The sequence below is a fragment of the Bos grunniens genome, chromosome 5, assembly GCF_055505025.1.
Source record: "Bos grunniens cultivar Pamir isolate PY7600 chromosome 5, Bosgru_T2T1.0, whole genome shotgun sequence".
Lineage (NCBI taxonomy): Eukaryota > Metazoa > Chordata > Mammalia > Artiodactyla > Bovidae > Bos > Bos grunniens.
Window position 1 is genome coordinate 57770259 of NC_141169.1, and position 22011 is coordinate 57792269.

The following is a 22011-nucleotide window of genomic DNA, read 5'->3' on the forward strand; positions in this document are numbered from 1 at the left end:
ATAGGGAAAATCAAACCAAAATCATAATGAGATACAACTTCATATCCACTAGAATGGCTATAATAAAAAGATTATGGCTTTAATCAAAAGTAACTTTGATGGCTACAATAAAAAATAACAAGTGTTGGTGAGGCTGTGAAGAAACTGGAACCCTTGTACACTACTGGTGGGGATGTAAAATGATGCAGCTGCTCTGGAAGACAGTTTGGCCATTCCTAAAATAATTAAACACAGAGTTATCACATGACTCATCAATTCCATTCCTACGTATGTACCCAAGAGAACTGAAAACATGTGTCCAACACAAAACCTGTACAAGAATTTCGTAGCAGCATCATCATAGCCCAAAGTGAACACAAATGTCTATCAACTGATAAATGGGTGAATAAAATGTGGTACATCCACATATGAGCCTATTAGTCATTAAGAAGGAAAGAAATACAGATACATGCTATGATGTGAACCTTGAAAACATGCTAAGTGAAAGAAGGCAATCACAAAATACCACCAATTATATGATTCCATTTATATGAAGTGTGTAGAACAGATAGTCTTTAGAAACAGAAAGTAGATGAGTGATTACCTATGGCTAGGAGAGGGCGATAATGAAAGCACTGGGAAGTGATGGCTGTGTGAGTGAGGTTTCTTTGGGGGGTTGGTACCGAAAATGCCCTAAAAGTATGGTAATGGATGCATGATTCTGCAAATATACAAAAAGCCACTGAATTGTACCATTTAAATGGGTGAATTGCACACCATGGGAATTTTATCTCAACAAAGCTGTTACAAAAATTTCACAGAGAGACGTCCCCAGTGGTCCAGTGGTTAAGAATCTGCCTGCCAATGAAGGGGACACGAGTTCGATCCCGTCTGGTAAGATCCCACATGCCTTGAAGCAGCTACGCCCGTGCACTCGAGCCTGTACGCTAGAGTCCGGGAGCCACAACTACTGAAAGCCCACACTCCACAACAAGAGAACCCACTGCAATGAGAAGCCTGCGCACCGCACCTGGAGAGCAGCCCCTGCTCACCACAACCAGAGAAAGCCCATGCACAGCAACAAAGTTCCAGCACAGTCAAACAAAGAAGTGAATAATTTAAAAAAAAATTTCATAGAGATGGGTGGAGAGGAGAGGACATTCCAACCACTGAAAACATCCTACAGGCTAGCATGACCTAGCACAGGACTCAGCTTAAGTTGGCATCACCCTACTTCATTTACAGGTAGAGAAGTCTTAAAATTAACATACTTTATTGAAATTCAAGTAAAAATATGAATTAGACATTACATCATATCAGAACAAAAAAGGAGTATTTTCAATAATCCTTCCTTCTGGAAAAAAAGAAAACAGTAACATTAAAAACAAAATGGGGGGCTTCCCTGTTGGCTCAGTGGTAGAGAATCCACTTGACAATGCAGGAGACACAGGTTCGATCCCTGATTCAGGAGGACCCCAAATGCCAAGAAGCAACTAAGGCTGTGCACCACAACTACTGAGCCTGTGCTCCAGAGCCCAGGAGCCACAGCTGCTGAGGCCACATGCTGCAACTAACAAGCCCATTGGCCCTAGAGACCGTGCCGGTGCCCTGCAACAAGAGAGGCCAAACTACGAGAAGCCCGTGCAGAACAACTAGAGGGTAGGGTAGCCCCTGCTCGCCACATCGAGAGAAAGCCCTTGCAGCAACGAAGAACCAGCACAGCCAAAAATGAATAAATAAAATTATCAAAAGACAATAACAACAGAAAGGTTGCTCTGCAACATGCAGAGCCAAAGCCAGAGAACCCACACCACAGATCTGTGCAACATACCTGGTCTTAAAACATGACTCTCAGCACTTCCACTACGTCCTCTCAGCTCAAGTAAGCCTGACACCTCCAGCTCATCTCTTCCCCACTTCTCTTTCACGGCTCTTACCGCTATAACAGTAATCTGTTTTCCACATTCCTTTAATGCCAGGGGGAGTTACTCACATTCATACCAGGTGATACTCAAAAACGAGATCTTAGGTATAAAATCGACATTTTCAAACCCTAAGTCAAAATAACTAAAGAATCCTCAGTTAATAAAACAATCAAACTTATTGCCCAGGGATCCATCCATTCGCCCTTCCAGATCTGCCTGCCACTCCTGTCCACCTTGCTTTGTGGCTAGGAAGCTGACCATAAAGAGTGTATGAACAGGCTCCCTTGTCCTGTGGATTCCAGTTGGGTTTGGTGAACCAGATACACACCAGCAGGATATCAAAGGGCAGGAGGAGGAGGAGATCAGAATATTTCTTTTCCTAGCTCCTTCCCCTGCCAGAATACCATGATTTGACTGCATACTGCTACTGGCGCCCAAAGTTCTCTCCATACAGCTACTCTTAGATTCTGGCAATCTCCCTCAGTTCCTTCCCCTTTTAGATCTAGAGTAACACAGGCTCTGTAATTGCTGGCCATAGGGTACTCTGCTCGCTCTCACTGGTTTCCCTAAGTCTCTTTGTAAATAGTCCCTTTATTACATCTTTCTCAAATTATTCTGCTTGGGTATGCCATCTGTTTCCTTTTGGGACCCTGAATGATGAACAAACCATTCTACCTTAAAGACTCAGGTGCAAGGGGATACGTACGTACTCAGAAACTCTTAAGAAAAACTCTGCTTTCTTCAAGATGGAAAAAGAACCTCCTCACTCCTCTAGGCACATGATGCAGAATTTTGTACTATATCTTTTTGTCTGACAATTAAACAGTATCTTAAGTCCTATAACATTTATGATTTCATTTGCTCTTCCCAACAACTCTGTGAAGTAGAGCAGGGAATATGTTATTAGTTTCCTTCTAAAACTTAGAAACTGAGTCTTAATTTTATTTCAACATTCCCTTTGGTATGTCACTTCACTTTTTATTAAGCAGAACCAAGTAATGGAAACCCTAAGACTGACAGTATCCAAACCGGTGCAGAGAGCTGAGTAAAACAGTTCTTACATGACCCTACCTCCTTTCGTCTCCCTTCTGGGAAGAGGACAGTTCTAAGTTCCCTGGGAATAGGTAATGTCGAGTCCAAAGTAGAACATTTAAGAAACAGAGCATTTGAACCGTGACCCAAATAAGTTAAGAGTAAAACCTACATAAGACTGGTGCTTACATAGACTGACCAGAGCAAGAGCCCTCAACTGAAATATGTGGACAGTTCTATGGGGGCACAGCCCTTTCTGGCAGCAAAAGCCCATGCCTGTATCCCAAGGAATAACTAACTATGCCATCAGTGTGTAGGTACATGTCAGTGCGGCAACATCTCATATGGACCAGGAAACACAGACAAAAAGTTTCATTTCCAGGACAGGAAAATGAGCTTTGAAGGTTAAGCAGCTTGTCTGAACATGACAACCAACTGCTTAGGCAGAACATGGCTGGGACACAACTGAGTCCCCATGGAGTGTGACTCTGCATAACAAAATCCCTCCACTATTCAGCCTAGCTAGTGGGTCAGCTGTTCAGGAGGAGATATGGCCGAAGAAGGAACTACAAAGTGGAAAAGGGTAACAGAGCTTGCAGAGAGGTGTATGTGGCTCTCTTCCACAAAACGGTTGCCTTAGAGAAGATGAAGGAAAAGATAATGTCTGCCTAGAGTTTATTCTGTCCTCCCTTGTCTTTTATCCTATTTTCATCACTTGACACAATTTCATTTTGGTAAGACGTACAGAGATCACAAACCCTTAGAAGTTAGGAAACACCAGCATCCTCTTCTTCACCCTTATACTACCCACAGAAAGAATTCTTAGATTGGTAGATTAAGGTTCTGGTTTCATCAAGGCCTAAAATCTCAAAGTCATGAAAATATTCTGTTCCTGTGGTCATTAGAGAAATATTTTTGTTTCACCAAACAATAAATACTGGCAACACTACACATTTGAAGGAAGTAGCCTAGCCCAAGAATATGAAAGGTATACGTGCCTAGTCTATCTTCAGATCAAAATAAAACGTATATATGCAACCACCTAGCCCCCCATGAACTATATCAAGTTTAATCTTTATCTATGCTTATTTTTAAAAATCACAAAGGACTTTGGAAATAATTTTTCAAAGTTTGATATAATATACATAGAACTATCTCTAGAAAGATACACAAGAAGCAGTTAATAATGATGGCCACTAGAAAGACAAACTAGGTATATGGAGGATGGATTGAAAACAGACTTTTTATTTGTTTCCTTTATACTTGTTTGAATCTTTTATATTTTATAACAAGTCCATACATCTATTATCTATTTAAAAACAAAGTCTCTTAAAGTCTGACATACTTTTTTTTAAAAAACTAGGGTAGAATGTTAAAACACTTGAGTCCATACAGCCTGACCACTGGACCCACACTCTCATAGTTTCTAACATACCTTGAATCTCAAAAAAGACAGTGATCTGAGTAGAACTCGTCCTCAGGAAAGTGTTAACCTAGTTTATCCAATTCATGGTTTAAATCACAATTGGGAATGAGGCAGAAGTTGGAGGTAAGGAGTGGAAGTAAGGACTGGTTGCCAAAGTAAGAACTGAAAACCAAAAGCCAATTATAAACAAAGGGATAAGGTCTCCAAAAGAAGAAGAGAAACTCCTGTAAGTTCTATCTAGTTCCTGGATAGTAATGTGGAGGTTCTGTAAGAATTTTTGTAAGATCTAGTACCCATATCCACATAAAGACTTTATTTACAGAACAGCCACAGTATGCTTAATCCATTAACAATACAGAAAAAGGGGAAATCCCTATTCTTTTAGGGTGATTTACTAAAACAAAACAGCTATTTTCCTCTCTCCTTATTACAAAATAGCTTTGATAGAACTTACAGAGCAGAATCTCAGGTTCCTGCTTACTTTTGTTATCCTTTAGAGGTGAAAGAAAATTTAGAATGAGAATAACAGACTTATAGTTTAGAGGCAACCCTCTACTGCCCCTCACTTCTTCTCTTTTTCTAGTCTCCATCCTCTCTTATCTTACTCCTCTCCATTCTTCTTCCATTTTCTTCCCTTCCTCTGTATCTTTGCTTAGGCTTACTCCTGACAGTTGCGTTCAGTGGTGTCCTTAATTAACAACTAGCCGGTTATTAATACAATATCAGCATTCCTCTTCTTCACCCTTGTACTACCCACGATCCCACTACTAGGCATATACCCTGAGGAAGCCAACACTGAAAAAGACACAAGTACCCCTATGTTCACTGCAACACTATTTACAATATGGAAGCAAGCTAGATATCTATCTACAGATGAATGGATAAAGAAGCTGTTGTGTATACATGCAATGGAATATTACTCAGCCATAAAAAGGAATGCATTTGAGTCAGTTCTGATGAGGTGGATGAACCTAGACCCTATTATACAGAATGAAGTGTCTCAGAAAGAAAAACAAATATCATATACTAACACATATATGTGGAATCTAGAAAGATGGTACTGATGAAATTATTTGCAGGGGAACAATGGAGACACGACACAAAGAACAGACTTATGGACATGAGGGTGGGAGAGGGAGGAAGGAAAGAGTGGAAAAGTATGGAGAGAGTAACGTGGAAACAAATATTACCATATGAAAGATAGATAGCCAATGGGAATTTGCTGTACGACTCAGGGAACTCAAACTGGGGCTCTGTAACAACCTAGAGGGGTGGTATGGGGAGGGAGGAGGAAAGGAGGGTCAAGAAAGAGGGGACATATGTATACCTATGGCTGATTCATGTTGATGTTTGGCAGAAACCGACACCATACTGTAAAGCAATTATCCTTCCATTTAAAATAAATAAAAAAAATTTAAAAATCATCAAAAATTCTACTAGATTAGGGATTTCCCTGGTAGTCCAGTGATTCAGAATCTGCCTTGCAATGCAGGAGACATGGTTCGATCCCTGGCTGGGGAACTAATATTTCACATGCCGTGGGACAACTAAGCCTTTGAACCTAAAGACCGTGCTTTGTAACAAGAGAAGAAACCATAATGAGAAGCCTGCACGCTACAACAAAGCAGCTTCTGCTCCTCACGACTAGAGAAAGCCTGTGTGCGGCAATGAAGACCCAACGGAGCCCAAGACAAACAAATACACAGTGTTTAAAAAGTCTACTAGATTTAAGCACTGGTCTGGTACGTGAAAACGGAACTAAACTGAGGAATCTGATCAGCACCCTCACTGGGGGATCACTTACTGCCCACTGCACTGCGCCCTTCCATGTGAATAGACAGACATCAGCACACCATCCCTGGTGGGCAGGCAGCTCCACTCTGAGGGTACAGTTGCCTGAAGGGAGCATGCATTCAGCTTTGCTACCTTACACACTGGTGAGGTTTCACACGGGTTGCCTCACAAGGGAGGACCATAGCTTTCTGTTTGGTTTGGTTCTGATCACTGCTTGCACCTAGGTGGAAAAATCTGCCTAATTCTGGCAGTATTAGAAAATTCACTGGCCCACAAATAGGAGGTACCATCTTGAATATCAGTTTTATCAGTAATAAAGGTGTTGGTTTTATTTCCATTTGTCAAACGTTTTTCTTATTTCTCAACTGGAGTGGAGAAGAAGGATGCTTCAAACCGAAACTCTCAAACCCCACCAGTCTTTAAGGGTTAGGCAAGTATTTGATAGCTGAAGTGGAGGCCCAGGTAAAATGTTAGCATGCCTAGCCATACCAATCTACAAATTCTGTAAATGTAAAATAATGGTTTAGTATTAATTAAATTTGGAACAACAAAGAAAATAATTTTCATTTGTAATGTAAGATCTTTATGTTACAAATAAGAAAAAAAAATAAGATTCAGTTTTGATATAAGCACTCAATTATTTCACTATTCAGTTAGCAATTGAGTAAGGAATGAATCAACGTTCACTAAATGTTTCCTCAAAAAGTGTTATTTCTTGTCTATAGAGCCCATTAACTAGCAGAAAGTAGTTAAAACACAGGCTCAAAAATTAAAAGACTGAGGTTTAATTCTACTATTGCCATGTGTGAGCTGTGTGACTTTGGTAAGTTGCTTAACCTTACCTGCAAAATGCAGACAGTAACAGCAACTGTATAATATGATTAGTGTGAGAATTAAAATACATACAAATAAAACATGCAATGCCAAAGAATGTTCAAACTACTGCACAATTGCACTCATTTCACATGCTAGCAAGGTCATGCTCAAAATCCTTCAAGCTACGCTTCAACAGTATGTGAACCAAGAACTTCCAGATGTACAAGCTGGACATAGAAAAGGCAGAGGAACCAGAGATCAAATTGCCAACATCTGCTGGACCTTAGAGAAAACAAGGGAATTCCAGAAAAACATCTACTTCTGCTTCATTGACTATGCTAAAGCCTTTGACTATGTGGACCACAAAAAACTGTGGAAAATTCTTAAAGAGAAGGGAATATCAGACCACCTTATCTGCCTCCTGAGAAACCTGTATGCAGGTCAAAAGGCAATACTTAGAATTCCACAACAAACTGGTTCAAAATTGAGAAGAGAGTACATCAAGGCTGTATACTGTCACCCTGCTTATTCAAGTTATATGCAGAGTACATCATGTGAAATGCCAGGCTGGATAAAGCCAAGCTGGAATCAAGATTACTGGGATAAATATCAATAACCTCAGATACTGATATGAAGTAACACCTCAGATGACACCATTCTAATGGCAGAAAGCAAAGAGGAACTAAAGAGCCTCTTGATGAAACTGAAAGAGGACAGTGGAAAAAGCTGGCTTAAAACCCAACATTCAAAAAACTAAGATCATGGCATCTGGTCCCATCACTTCATGACAAACAGATGGAGAAAAAATGGAAACAGTGTGACAGACTTCATTTTCTTGGGCCCCAAAATCACTGCAGACAGGGACTGCAGCCATGAAATTAAAAGACACTTGCTCCTTGGAAGAAAAGCTGTGACAAACCTAGACAGTGTATTAAAAAGCAGAGACATCACTTTGCCAACAAAGGTCCATCTAGTCAAAGCTATGGTTTTTCCAGTAGTCATGTATGCATATGAGAGTTGGACTATAAAGAAGGCTGAGTGCCAAAAAATTGATGCTTTCAAACTGTGGTGTTGGAGAAGACTCAAGAGTCTCATGGACTGCAAGGAGATCAAACCAGTCAATCCTAAAGGAAATCGACCCCGAATATTCATTAGAAGGACTGATGGTGAAGCTGACACTCCAATACTCTGGCCACCTGATGCGAAGAGCCGACTCATTAGAAAAGGCCCTGATGCTGAGAAAGATAGAAGGCAGGAGGAGAAGGGGACGACAGAGAACAAGATGGTTGGATGCCATTACCAACTCAATGGACATGAGTTTGAGCAAGCTCTGGGAGATGCTGAAGGACAGGGAAGCCTGGCGTGCTGCAGTCCATGGGGTCACAAAGAGCCACAACTGAGAGACTGAACAACAGAAGCTCTCATAGTGCTTGAAATATGAAAGGAGCTCACATCCATTCATTCAACGAATACTTAATGCCCACTTTAGAGTACCAGGCACTATGTCAGGTACCAAGAGCAAAACCCTGACTTAAAGATGATCTAGAGACGAAGATGTGAGATGGTCTTGGTCCTAATGGAATTCAGCATATAGCAGAGATACAGCCATTAATCAAATAATCGCAAAGTAACTGTATAATTACCGAGTGTGATAAATGGGCTGGGAAAAAAAAAGATCAGAAGGCTGTGACCTACTTTAGTTATTATAGTTGGAAAGGTGACATTTAAGTGAGACTTCAAGGATAAGCAGAAACCAGTCATTCAGAGAATGAAATAAAAGATCATTCCAGAAAGAAGAACACGCAAAAGACACAAAGTGAGATTTTCAACTGAATCTGAAAGAAACAGAAGGCCAGTGACACTTGTGTGTAGAAGGATGAAGGTGTAGGTACAAATTTTCAGGCTGTCTTAAACTGTCTGGATTTCATTCAACCCTACAGACAGTGAATAATTTTATGTAAGAGAGAAGTTATAAGATCTGATCTAGGTTTTCAAAATACTACTCTGGCTACTATGGAAAGAATAAACAAGAGTAAGCCAGGAGTTGAAGTGGCAAGCTCAATTAGGAGGTCACTGTAATAGTCCAAACCAGAGACAATATAGCCTATAATTGGAGAGATGGCTATAAAGATGGACAGTTAGCTTATATAATAAATTAGACATGGGAAAGTATAGTGTCTAGCTTTAGTAACTGGATGGATGGTGGTATCATTCACTACTACTACAGAGATGGGGGGCAGAGCCAATTTGAGGACTACAAAGCAATCATCACATTTTGAATACATTAATTTTAATAATTTGTGAGACTTCTAGGAAAAAATACCAATTAAGAAGTTGGATACACAGAGGAGAAGTCTGATCTAGTAATTATCAGTAAACCTATTAGCATAGTAATAAGTGAAATTTAGGAAGAAGGTATATTTAGAGAGAGGGCAACAAAGCCTAAGGAACTAAAAATACTCAGAAACTGAGTAGGGTAATTGACAAGAAGGTCAAAAGAGGAGGAGGAAAGGGCAAGACCCAAGAAGGTGGTGTTACCAGAAGCAACAAAAGATAGCGATTCAAGAAATGGGGAATGGTCACCTCTAGCAACTCCACTAAGAGGTTACATAAGATAAAAGACAACAAACAAACAAGATACTAATTGGATTTGTCAACTTTAAAGTACCATGGACTAGACCAAGCAGAAGAAAGAATCAGTGAGCCTGAAGAGAGATCATGTGAAATTATCCAGCTAGAAGGAAACAAAACAAAGCCAGAAGGAAGAGGAATGAAGAAAGCCTATGGGACTTACAGGGCACATTAACAGAAACAATCCACATACCACTGGAGTCACAGAAGAAGAGAGGGAGAAAGGGGTAGAAAGCTTATTCAAAAAGCAATGGCTGAGAACTTCTCAAATGTGGGGAGAGGTGTGGACATCCAGGTTCATTAAGCTAAAAGTTCACTTCAAAATGTCAATCCAAAGGTCCAAAATGACCTTCTCCAAGATGTATTACAGTAAAACCATCCCACATACCACAGCGCAACTAAGCCCGGCACCATAACTACTGAAACCTGCACACCCTGGAGCCCATGCTCTGCAACCAGAGAAGCCACTGCAATTAAAAGCCCACGCACCACAACTAGAGTAACTAACCTCTACTTGCAGCAACAATGAATGACCCACTGCAGTCAAAAAAATAAACACAAACAAAAAAACTTTTTTTTTAAGTCAGAAAAAAAAAATGTCTCTCATACAGGAGAGTCTCCATAAGGCTACGAGTTGATTTCTCATCAGAAATATTGCACGCCAAGAGGGAATGGGACGATATATTCAAAATGCTGAAAGAAAAAAAAATGCAAAACAAGAAATACTTTACCTAACAAAGTCGTCCTTCAGAGGTGAAGGTGAAATACTTTCCCTAACAAAAGTTGAGAGTTCACCACCACTTAACCTGCCTTAACAACAAATGCTGAAAAGAATTCTTCAATCTGAAAAGAAAGGATACTAACTAATAACATGAAAATACACAACACACTGATAAAGGTAAACATAGATTCAGAATACTAGTCCTCTTGCCTGGAAAATCCCATGGACGGAGGAGCCTGGTAGGCTGCAGTCCATGGGGTGGCAAAGAGTCGGACACGACTGAGCGACTTCACTTTCACTTTTCACTTTCATGCACTGGAGAAGGCAATGGCAACCCACTCCAGTGTTCTTGCCTGGAGAGTCCCCGGGACGGGGGAGCCTGGTGGGCTGCCGTCTATGGGGTCACACAGAGTCGGAAACGACTGAAGCAACTTAGCAGCAGCTACAATAGTTTGTTAACGGATACACAATATAAAAGGATGTAAACTGTGATATGAAAAACATAAAATGGGGGGAGGTAAAAGGGTAGATTTTGTATGCGATCAAACTTAAGTTGTTATCAGCTTAAAAATAGATTGTCACACCTGTAACATGTTTCAGGTGAGCTTGACGGTAACAACAAAACAAAAACCTATAATAGATATACGTAAGATAAAGAGAAGGGAATCAAAGTACATCATATCAGAAATTACCAATTTCAAAATAAGACAGTAAGAGAGGAGAGGAAGAAAGGAACTACAAGATGGCCAGAAAACCATTACCAAGATGGCAGTAATAAGTTCTTAGTGTGTGTTAGCCGCTCAAGTCATGTCCAACTGTTTGCAACCTCATGGACTGTAACCCACCAGGCTGCTCTATCCATGGGATTTCCCAGGTGAGTATACTGGAGTGGGTTGCCATAATAAGTCCTTACTGAGTTATAATTACTTTAAATGTAAACAGATTAAACTCCCTAGTCAAAAGGCAAGAGTGAAGAGTGGCTGAATGCATTAAAAAAAAGGCCTGATGTTCATGCTGCCTACAAAGACTCACTTTGCTACAAGGACACACATAAGAACAAAATGAAGGCCTGGAAAAAGATATTCCATACAAATGGAAACCAAAATAAAGCAAGGATGACTATACTTATATCAGGGGGAAAAAAGTCAAAAACTGTAACAAGAGACAAAGAACGTCATTATATGATTATAAGAGAGTCAATTCATCAAGAGGATTCACAGCACTGGAAGGATTGATGCTGAAGCTGAAACTCCAATACTTTGGCCACCTGATGCAAAGAACCGACTCACTGGAAAAGATCTTGATGCTGGGAAAGATTGAAGACAGGAGGAGAAGGGAACGACAAAGGATAAGATGGTTGGATGGCATCACTGACTTGATGGACATTAGTGTGAGCAAGCTCTGGGAATTGGTGATGGACAGGGAAGCCTGGCATGCTACCGTCCATGGAGTCGCAAAGAGTCAGACATGACTGAGCAACTGGACTAAACTGAAAATATTAAGAGGACCTAAACATCAGAGCACCTAAAATATTAAGAATACCTAAAATATTAAGCAAATATTAACAGATCTGAGGGGAGAAACAGACAATACAATAATAGCAGAGGATTTCAATATCCCACTTTCAATAATGAACAGATCACCCAGACAGAAAATCAATGTAGAAACAATGGACTTGAACTATACTTTAGATCAAATAACTTAACAGACATATATAGTCTTCCATCTAAAAATAATAGATTACATCTTCAAGTGCACCTGGAACATTCTCCAGGATAGAGCACATGAGGTCACAAAAAGTCTCAGTAAATTTAAAAATATCGTAACTATACCAAGTATCTTTTCTGACCAATACGGTATAAACTAGAAATAAATAACAGATGGAAAACTAGAAAATTCACGAATGTGTGGAAATTAAACACACCCCTGAACAACCAATGGGTCAGAGATGAAGTAAAAAAAAATCTTGAAACAAAAATGGAAACACAACATACAAAAACTCATGGGATGCAGCAAAAATAGAGCACAGAGGGAAGTTAATGCCCATGTTAAAAAGAAAAAAAAATCTCAAACTACCTCAAGAAAAAGAAGGACATATTAAGCCCAAAGTTAGAAGAAAGAGGGAGATAACAAAGATCAGAGCAAAAGTAAATAAAATCAGGAATAGAAAGACAATGGGAAACTAAGCGTTAGTTTTTTAAAAAAGATAAAATTGACAAGCCTTGAGCTAGACTTACAAAGAAAAGAGGACTCAAAGAAATACAATTTAAAATGAAAGAGGAGATATCACAAAAACACAGAGGATCATAAGACACAATCATATGCCATCAAATTGGACAACCTAGAAGCAATGAATAAGTTCCTAGAAATGTATGACCTACCAAGTCTTAGTAATAAAAAATATAGAAAACCTGAACAGACTAATAAGACCGACAACCTCCAGGACTAGATGACTTCACAAGTGAATTCTACGAAACATTCAAAGAATTAACACCAATTCTCAAACTCTCCCAAAAAACTCAATAGAAGGGAACACTCCCAAACTCAGTTCATGAGACCAACATTACCCTGATACCAAAGCCAAATGAGGATACTACAAGAAAACAACAGGCCAACATCCATGACGAGGATAAATGCAAAAATTCTTAATAAATACTACCAAAACAAATTCAACAGCACGTTAAAAGGATCATATACCAAGATCAAGTCTTTTTTAATACTTATTTATTTTTGGCTGTGTGGGGTCTTCATTGCTGCAAGCCGGCCTTCTCTAGTTGCCATGCACAGGCTTCTCATCATGGTGGCTTCTCTTGTTTCAGAGCATGGGCTCCAAGGTGTGGGCTTCCGTAGTTGTGGCGGATGGGCTCGTTTGCCCCACAGCATGTGATATCTTCCGGGACCAGGGATCCAAACACTGTTCCTTGCATTGCAAAGTAGATTCTCAACCACTGGACCACTAGGGAAGCCCCAAGGACACATTTTATTATTGAGATTGAATAGGTTGCTTTTCATTTTGTTTGAACATTTGAAAGAATTTAGTCTTAAATGGGGCTTCCCAGGTGGCACTAATGGTAAAGAACCCAATGAAGGAGATGTAAAGAGATGTGGATTCAATCCTGGATGGGAAATATCTCCTGGAGAAGGGCATGGCAACCCACTCCAGTATTCATGCCTGGAGAATCCCATGGACAGAGGAGCCTGAAAGGCTACAGTTGGTCCATAGGGTCACAAAGAGTCAGACATGATTGATGCAACTTAGCACCCATGCAGTCTTCAACACTTTCTGATTTAAAAATTTTAGGACCTCCCTGGTGGCTCAATGGTAAAGAATCTGCCTGCCAATGGAGGAGACACAGATTTGATCCCTGGGCCAGGAAGATCCCACATGCCAAGGAGCAACTAAGCCCATTACCCACAACTACTGAGCCTGTGCTATAGAGCCGGGAAGCCACAACTGCTGACGCCTGCATGTCTAGAGCCCGTGCTCTGCGACAAGAGAAGTCACTGCAATGAGAAGCTTGTGTGCTGCAACTAGAGAGTAGCCCCCACTCACCACAACTAGAGGAAAGCCTGAGCAGCAACAAAGACCCAGCACAGCCAAAAATAAATAAAATTAAATTTCAAAAGCCTTTACAAATTTTTTAAAACTTTTATATATCAAGATGCTTTTTTCTTTTCATTGTAGAACTTGTTTATAAAAATTCACTTCCTGAAAGAGAAATATTTGCAAATCATATACCTGACAGGGTATTAATATCCAAAATATATAAAGAACCCCTAAAACTCAATAACAACAAAAAAAACCCACTTTAAAAATGGGCAAAGGGCTTCAGTATTTCTCCAAAGAAAATATACAAATGCCCGATTAGCACTTGAAAAGATGATCAACATCACTAATCATTAAACAAATACAAATCAAAATTATAAGGAAGTACCTCTCACACCCATTAGGATTGCTACTATCAAAAAAATAGAAAATAAGTGTTGGCAAGGATTCGGAGAAATCAGAACTTGTACACTACTGGTAGGAACATAAAATGGTATAGCCACTAAGGAAAATAATATGGTAATTCCTCAAAAAATTAAAAATAGAATTACCATATAATCCAGCAAGTCAAATTCTGGGACTATACCCAAAAGAACTGAAAGCAGAGTCTGAAGAGCTATTTATACACCCAAGTCCACAGAAACACTATTTACAATAACCAAAAGAAGGAAGTAACTCAAGTATCCCTCACAGATGAATGGATACACAAAATGTGGTATGTACATTCAATGTAATATTATTCAGCCTTAAAAAGCAAGGAAACCTTGATATATGTTACAACATAGATGAACTTTGAAAACATTATGCTAAGTTATATAAGTCAATCACAAAAAGACAAATACTGTATGACTACATTTATATGAAGTACTTAGAGAACTCATAAAAGATAGAAAGTAGGAGTAGTTGCCAATAGTTTGGGGGGAGGGGAGAATGGGGGAGTCATTTAATGGGGTAATTTCAGTTCTACAAGATGAAGAGTTCTACTAGAGACTGGCTGCACAATGTAAATGTATCATACTTAACACCATTACAATGGATACTTAAAAATGGATAAGATGGCAAATTTTGTTAAATATATTTTACAATTAAAAAATAAAAAGCAAATATTGAGAAAAAGAGTGGAATGTAATGAAGCAGAGATTTTAGAGGAACTACTTTTTCAAGAAGGTGGATTGTAAAAGGGATCAGAAAAATGGGACAGTAACTTGGCAGAAGAAATGGGATCAAGCAGGATTTCCATTGTTTTGTTTTAAGATGAGAGAAACTATAAGCTTGTTTATATGCATACAGGAAGAAAAAGAGACCCCACTCCTACGTATAAACTCCAAAGAAATTTTTACACAACTGTGCCACATATATGATAATATTCTGAGCAGCTATGTTAGGAACAGCAAAAACAAACAAGCCTGGAATAGTCCAAAAGCTCACTGGTGGAAGAATGGATAAATTATGGTATATTTACAAAATGAAATATTATACAGGAAAAAATGAATAAAATATACAACATGAATGAAATCATGAAGATGTAATACTGAATGGAAACAAACAGAAGACTGTGTTGCAATAAGACAATAAAGCAGTGGTTGACAGCACAGATTAGGAGCCAACAATCTGAGTTCAAATCCCAGCTGGGCCATTCACCAGTAACGTGATTATTAAGCTCTCTGTAGTTCATTTTTTCTCATCTGTGAAACAGGCAAAATAATCATGAAACTGTCATGAGGATTAAATTATATATGTAAAGCACTTAGAACAATGTAAAAAAGCAAATTAAACATGATTTTAAACTATATTTTTAAAAAGCAATAGAATGATAAATATAAAATTTAAGAGCAATTACCTTTAGAAGGGAGGCAGGCAGTGGGATGGGAAAAACTCTTAAGTATACGTAATTTACAGGCAATGATTCTAGTTCTTAAGCTGGAAGATGGGTTTACAGGTGTTCTTCTTTTTTAATTATTGTATTTATTTCTGGCTGTGCTGGGTCTTTGCCGCTGCGAGGGCTTCTCTCCAGCTGTGGCGAGCAGGGTCTACTCTCTCGTAGTAGTAGCACGTGAGCTCTCATTGTGGTGGTTTCTCTAGTTGTGGAGCACAGGTTCTAGGGTGTGTGGACTTAAGCAGCTGCAGCTCGTGGGCTCAGTTGTTGTATCTTCTGGGCTCAAGAGCACAGGCTTAGTAGTTGTGGCAAATGGGATCTTCCTGGATTAGGAATCAAACCCACGTCTCCTGCATTGGCAGGCGGATTCCTTACCATTGAGCCACCAGGGAAGCCCACAGGTGTTCCTCTTATTATTACACTTTATCAGTTTCAGTTCAGGGAAACTGATGGACAGTTTCCCTGTGATGGACAGTTTTCCCTGTCCATCACCAACTCCCAGAGCTTACTCAAACTGATGTCCATCGTGTCAGTGATATCATCCAACTATCTCATCCTCTGTCATCCCCTTCTCCTCCCACCTTCAATCTTACCCAGCATCAGGGTCTTTTCCAATGAGTCAGTTCTTCGCATCAGGTGGCCAAAGTACTGGAGTTTCAGCTTCAGCATCAGTCCTTCCAAAGAATATTCAGGAATGATTTCCTTTAGGATGGACTGGTTGGATCTCCTTGCAGTCCAAGGGACTCTCAAGAGTCTTCTCCAACACAGTAAAAAGCATCAGTTCGGTGCTCAGCTTTCTTTATAGTCCAACTCTCATATCCGTACATGATACGCTTTATACTTACATGTAATCTTTTGTGTTATTAAATATATTAAATATAATAAAAGAGAAGTAATGGAAGGAAATAAATTAGAGACAGCTAGTATATATAACTCTTAAAAAAACAATTCTTTCAAGATAGTTTATATACAGGGAAGAAGAGAAATGGAACAGCAGCTGAAGAAAGAAATGGCACCAAGAGAAAGGGTTTTTTTTGGTTGTTGTTGTTGTTTTTGTTTTTTTTTAATAAAAGAAATAACAGTCTATTTACATAGGTCCTAGCACATTCTGGAGCTATTTAATGAATGTGAGTCCGATGAACAAATAAATAGTAAGGCCATTCCAAAAGGAAGGAACAACAACAAAAAAGTATCGGAGGCTGAATACTACATGAAGCACAAAGACAACAGAATCAGAGAATAGGAGGGATTATGAAGAAACACATACATTCGGAAAGTATCAAGTAACTGATCATGAACCTTTTCACATTTTGGCTTCTGTATCTCCCATCTTTAAGAAAATTCTCCCCACACTACCACTATCTTCTTTCAGCCTTTATCTCATTTCTCTGCTCCCCATCTTTTTAAAATAACTTGGGACTTCTCTGGTGGTCCAGTGGCTAAGATTTCATGCTCCTACTGCAGGGGGCCCGGGTTTGATCCCTAGTCAGGGAACTAGATCCCACATGTCACAACTAAGACCCAGCACAACCAAATTAAAAAAATAAAGAAAATATTAAAAAATAAAAACAACTTTACTGAGATGTAATTCACATACCATGCAATTAACCCATTTAAAATATAATTTCAATGGTATTTGGATCACTATAATCAATTTTAGAACATTTTCATTACCCCAAAAAGAAACCCAATACCCCATTGCTGCTGCTGCTAAGTCGCTTCAGTCGTTTCTGACTCTGTACGACCCCATAGACGGCAGCCCACTAGGTTCTGCTGTCCCTGTGATTCTCCAGGCAAGAATACTGGAGTGGGCTGCCACTTCCTTCTCCAATGCATAAAAGTGTAAAATGAAAGTGAAGTCGCTCAGTCGTGTCCTACTCCTAGCGACCCCATGGACTGCAGCCTACCAGGCTCCTCCATCCATGGCATTTTCCAGGCAAGAGGACTGGAGTGGGGTGCCATTGCCTCCTCCCAATACCCATTACCAGTCACTTTTCTTTCCCTCTGAACTCTCCTACTCCATCTCTAGGGAGCTGCTAATCTCCTTTCTATCTCTGATTCTGGACATTTCATACAAATGGAAGCATCAAATACAGCTGATCCTTGAACAACACAGATTTTAACTTCACGGGTCCACTTACATGTGGATTTTCTGCTATTGGTTTAATCTGAGGATGCAGAACTATGGATATGAAGGAGTCATGGATACAGAGGATCAAATATAGCTTATATGTGGATTTTCAACTGAACAGGGCTGGTGTTACAAGCCCCGCAATGTTCAAGGGTCAAATGTATGTGGTCTTTCGTGACTGGCTTCTTTCACTAACATAATTTTTTCAAGGTTCTTCCATTTTGTAGACTGTATCAGTACCCTATTACTTTTTCTTTTTTTGGCCACATCACACGGCAGGTAGGATCTTAGTTCCCCAAGCAGAGATCAATTCCATGCTCTTGAGTCCTAACCAGTGGACTTCCAGGGAAGTCCCAGTACTCTTACTACTTTTTAATCACTGAATAAAATCTAAAATTCCATTGTATGGGTAAATATAGTATTTTACTTATCCATTCATCAGTTGATGGATATATGGATTGTTTCTACTTTTTGGCTATAATGAATAATGCTGTTATGAACATGATGTACAGGCTTTCTGTGTGGACATTGTTTTAATTTCCCTTGGGTATATACCTAGGAGTGTGTTTAACCTTTTAAGGAACTGCCAAAATGTTTTTCAAAGCAGCTGCACCATTTTACATTCCTATCAGCAGGTTATAAGGGTATAATTACACCACGCTATTATCTGTGTTTTTGATTACAACCATCCTTGTGGGTGTGAAGTGTTATCTCACTGTGGTTTTTATTTCCTTGATGGCTAATGACGCTGGACATCTTTTCATGGCTATTTGTAGATCTTCTTTGATGAAATATCTATTCAGACATTTTGCCTGTTTTTTAAATTTTTTTCCTGCACTTTCATCTTAATCCAAATTCTTAAAAGATCAGTCTATATTTACCATCTATACTTCCTTACTTTCATTCACTCAACAACCCACTCCAACCCTGCTTTTACTCCCCAATCTGAAATTGCTTGTTAAAGTCACCAACCACCTCTCCACTATTCATCAGCCTTCATCTTCCAGGATTAACTCTTATGGTTTGCACATCTGCATTTTAATTCTATTCATCATGACTATTCATCAGTCTTCATCTTCCAAGATTAACTCTTATGGTTTGCACATCTGCATTTTAATTCTAGCTGACTTTTTTTTGGCCACATTGAACACCCACAACATGTGGGATCTTAGTTCTCTCACCAGGGACTGAAACCAGGTGCCCTGCATTGGAGATGTACCATCTTAACCACTGGTCCACCAGGGAAGTACCTGACTTCTTATTCTGATTTATATTTTCTTCTGTCTTATTTCTTTTCTATATTTTTCTGTCTTACAGCATATTTTCTTAGGCGATTAGAAATGTAAACCACCAACCAAAGAGTATCGCCAGAGAACTGCAGATAACACAACTGGTTCAAGTAGAGTCAGTGTAATGACAGCGTGCAGGGGAGGTGGGGGAGATAAGGTAAGCTGAACCAACAGCGGGCACTAGGCTAAGGATTTGGATTTTGTTTAGCAGGTAATATACACCCATCCAGCAATGCAGGAGACCCAGGTTTGATCCCTGGGTCAGGAAGATCCCCTGGAGAAGAAAATGGCAACGCACTCCAGGATTCTTGCATGGAAAATCACACGGACGGAGGAGCCTGGCGGGCAACACCCCATGGGGTCGCAGAGTCAGACATGTCTGAGCAACTAACACACATATGCCCATCAAAGGTTTTTACACAAGAAATGCTCAGCACTATACTGTTGGAATGTTGGAAGATTATTCTGGTAGCGGGTATAAAATTACTTGGGGACAAGGGGTAGGGAGTGGAGAAACAGGAGACGAGGAGATCCTGTGGGATGTTTATTACTGTAGTAATACAGGCCTAAATTAGTGTAGTAGAGCTAAAAAAGGGGGAATCAATGGAGACACATTACCAGTAAACTTTAACCAACTGAGTTCCCTTTATTACCGATAACCAGAACTATTAGCTGCCACTGGTCATGAGACGTTGGACTTTAAAAGTTCCACCAGGGAATTCTCTGGCAGTCCAGTGGTTAGGACTCCGTGCTTCTACTACAAGGGGCACAGGTTCAATCCTCGGTGGGGAAACTAAGATCCCACATGCCACACATTGTGGCCAAAAAACAAATTAAATAAAAGTTCTACTAAATTTGATTCAGTGGAAACTAGATGAAAATGTAGCTAACACACAAAAATTCTCTCTCCCTGTTAGAAGTATAAACAATTCTAGTATTGCTTCCCACTTTCTGCTCTCCTGAGTTAACTCTTCCAAAGACTTCAGGTAACTCAAACTTCTTAAAGAGTGAAAATCTGGCAATGCCTACCAGCCAGTTCTGCTCTCATCACGGCCTCTGCTCCTCCACCCCACCCAACTCCCCACAACTCCCCACCCCAATATGGCCTTCAATATGTTAAGATCAAGAAGAACTAGAAACTTATGCAAAATAGGTCAGGGAAGGCAAATTATCCCAAGTTAAACAAAGTCTCTTTTCTTTTTTTCCAAAGGGAATGGTTGTTGATGCTCCGAGGAGTTAACTTATAATAACACATGCCAGGAAGATGATGTCAGGGAAGGTGTGGTTAGGCTCTTTACAAGTCTGAAATTCCTTTACTCACAAACACTTCCTCTTTCAGTCTCACCTATACACAAATCTCTCTACTGAGGCAACTCTTTCCAAAGTTGAAGGAAGTGTTGAGACCTTAGAACTCTGATCTTTTTAACCTTTAGTCTTTTCTTTTTTTTAAGAACTAAGAATAATTAAGATAGATTTTTTTTTTAAATACCATAATTTTTCAGAATCTCTCTTTGAAATTCACATTTTCTCCTTTCTATGATTTAGAATTCTCCAGGCAAGAATACTGGAGTGGGTTGCCATTTCCTTCTCCAGGGGATCTTCCCGACCCAGGGATCAAACCAGTGTCTCCTGAATTGGCAGGCAGATACTTTACCACTGAGCCACCAGGGAAGCCCTTGTGATTATTTAATTCCATTAAAAAGAATGGATATTTAACAGTACATCCTGAGAAAGAATGTGTGTGCCTTTATCAGGCATTATACATTTGTTGATTGTATACCTATATTTACAACAGCCAAGAAAGAGTAAGAAAACTGTAATTGTCCTTGGCTCCTCAGGAAACAACTTCTCTGATAAAATATACAAATATGTTTCAAAATAAAACAATCCTTTTTTTTTTTTTTTTTTGCCAAATTGCAGGACTTACACGATGTGAGTTCCCTGACCAGGGATTGAACCCCAGCCATGGCAGTAAAAGCACTGAGTCCTCACCACTGGACTGCCAGGAAAGTCCCCAAACAATTCTACTTTTAAAAGACATTAAATAAAAATTAATCAAGTTACAAAAATGCTGTACAAATAAATCTTTTCACACTGAGCTCACTCAAGAAATTATTTTTATTCCACTAACCAGAAGTGACAACTACAGTAAATTATGATATAAAAATACTCCTTAAAGAAAACGGATCTCTACAAATCTGTTACTTACAGATTTTGGTACAACAAAATGATGGAAAAGAAAAGCAGATATTTATAATGTATACCTTTTCAAAAATTTAAAATTTTATTTCAGTTTTTCAAATGTTCCAGAGATCTCCAAAACTTTTCACATTGACTTGTTCTACCTGACAAACTTAGGTATTAATAGAAACGGCAAATAAGCCAATGTCAAAATTAAAACTTTGAAAAAAGTCTGGTAGAATAGACAAAGCAAGCTGCTACTAATTACTTCCCTTACCAGGTGGGATTTAGGTAAGTAACTTCAGGACATGAAGGGAAGATTTTTTGTTTTATATACCTCTTGATGCTTAAATTTTAAAAATAAATATGTCTTACGTTCATTACTAAAAACTAAGAACTTATTTTAAAAACTAACCTTCAGTATATAAACAGCCAGATTACATGATCAGATTCATTCCAAACATTCTTCTCAAAAAATGAACACATTAAGCTGTACATATCAACAAAAAGACAAATAGTAACGTAGCAATCACTTCATTTAAATAGGCCCAACACCTACAAACCTATATATACACACAAGGTGTCATAGTCACAAAGTGATGTCATCATAATGCTGACCTATAAGAACCCGAAGAACATTTGACAAATACCCTGAATAATTAC

The 22011-nt window shown here is 39.2% G+C and overlaps 1 protein-coding gene across 17 annotated transcripts in view; it reads right to left on the minus strand.

The window, feature by feature from the left end:
- RBMS2 (RNA binding motif single stranded interacting protein 2) overlaps nt 1-22011 on the minus strand; it is a 103377-nt gene that overhangs the window by 58350 nt on the left and 23016 nt on the right. The window contains exon 4 of one of the 17 annotated variants that reach the window (XM_086400563.1): nt 16341-16421. The exons of 15 other annotated variants lie outside the window; for them this stretch is intronic. The gene's annotated coding sequence lies outside the window, so the exon portion shown is untranslated. Of the gene's footprint in view, nt 1-15711; nt 16422-22011 lie in introns of those variants that run through there. One more of the 17 variants, XM_086400564.1, reaches the window with a different exon arrangement.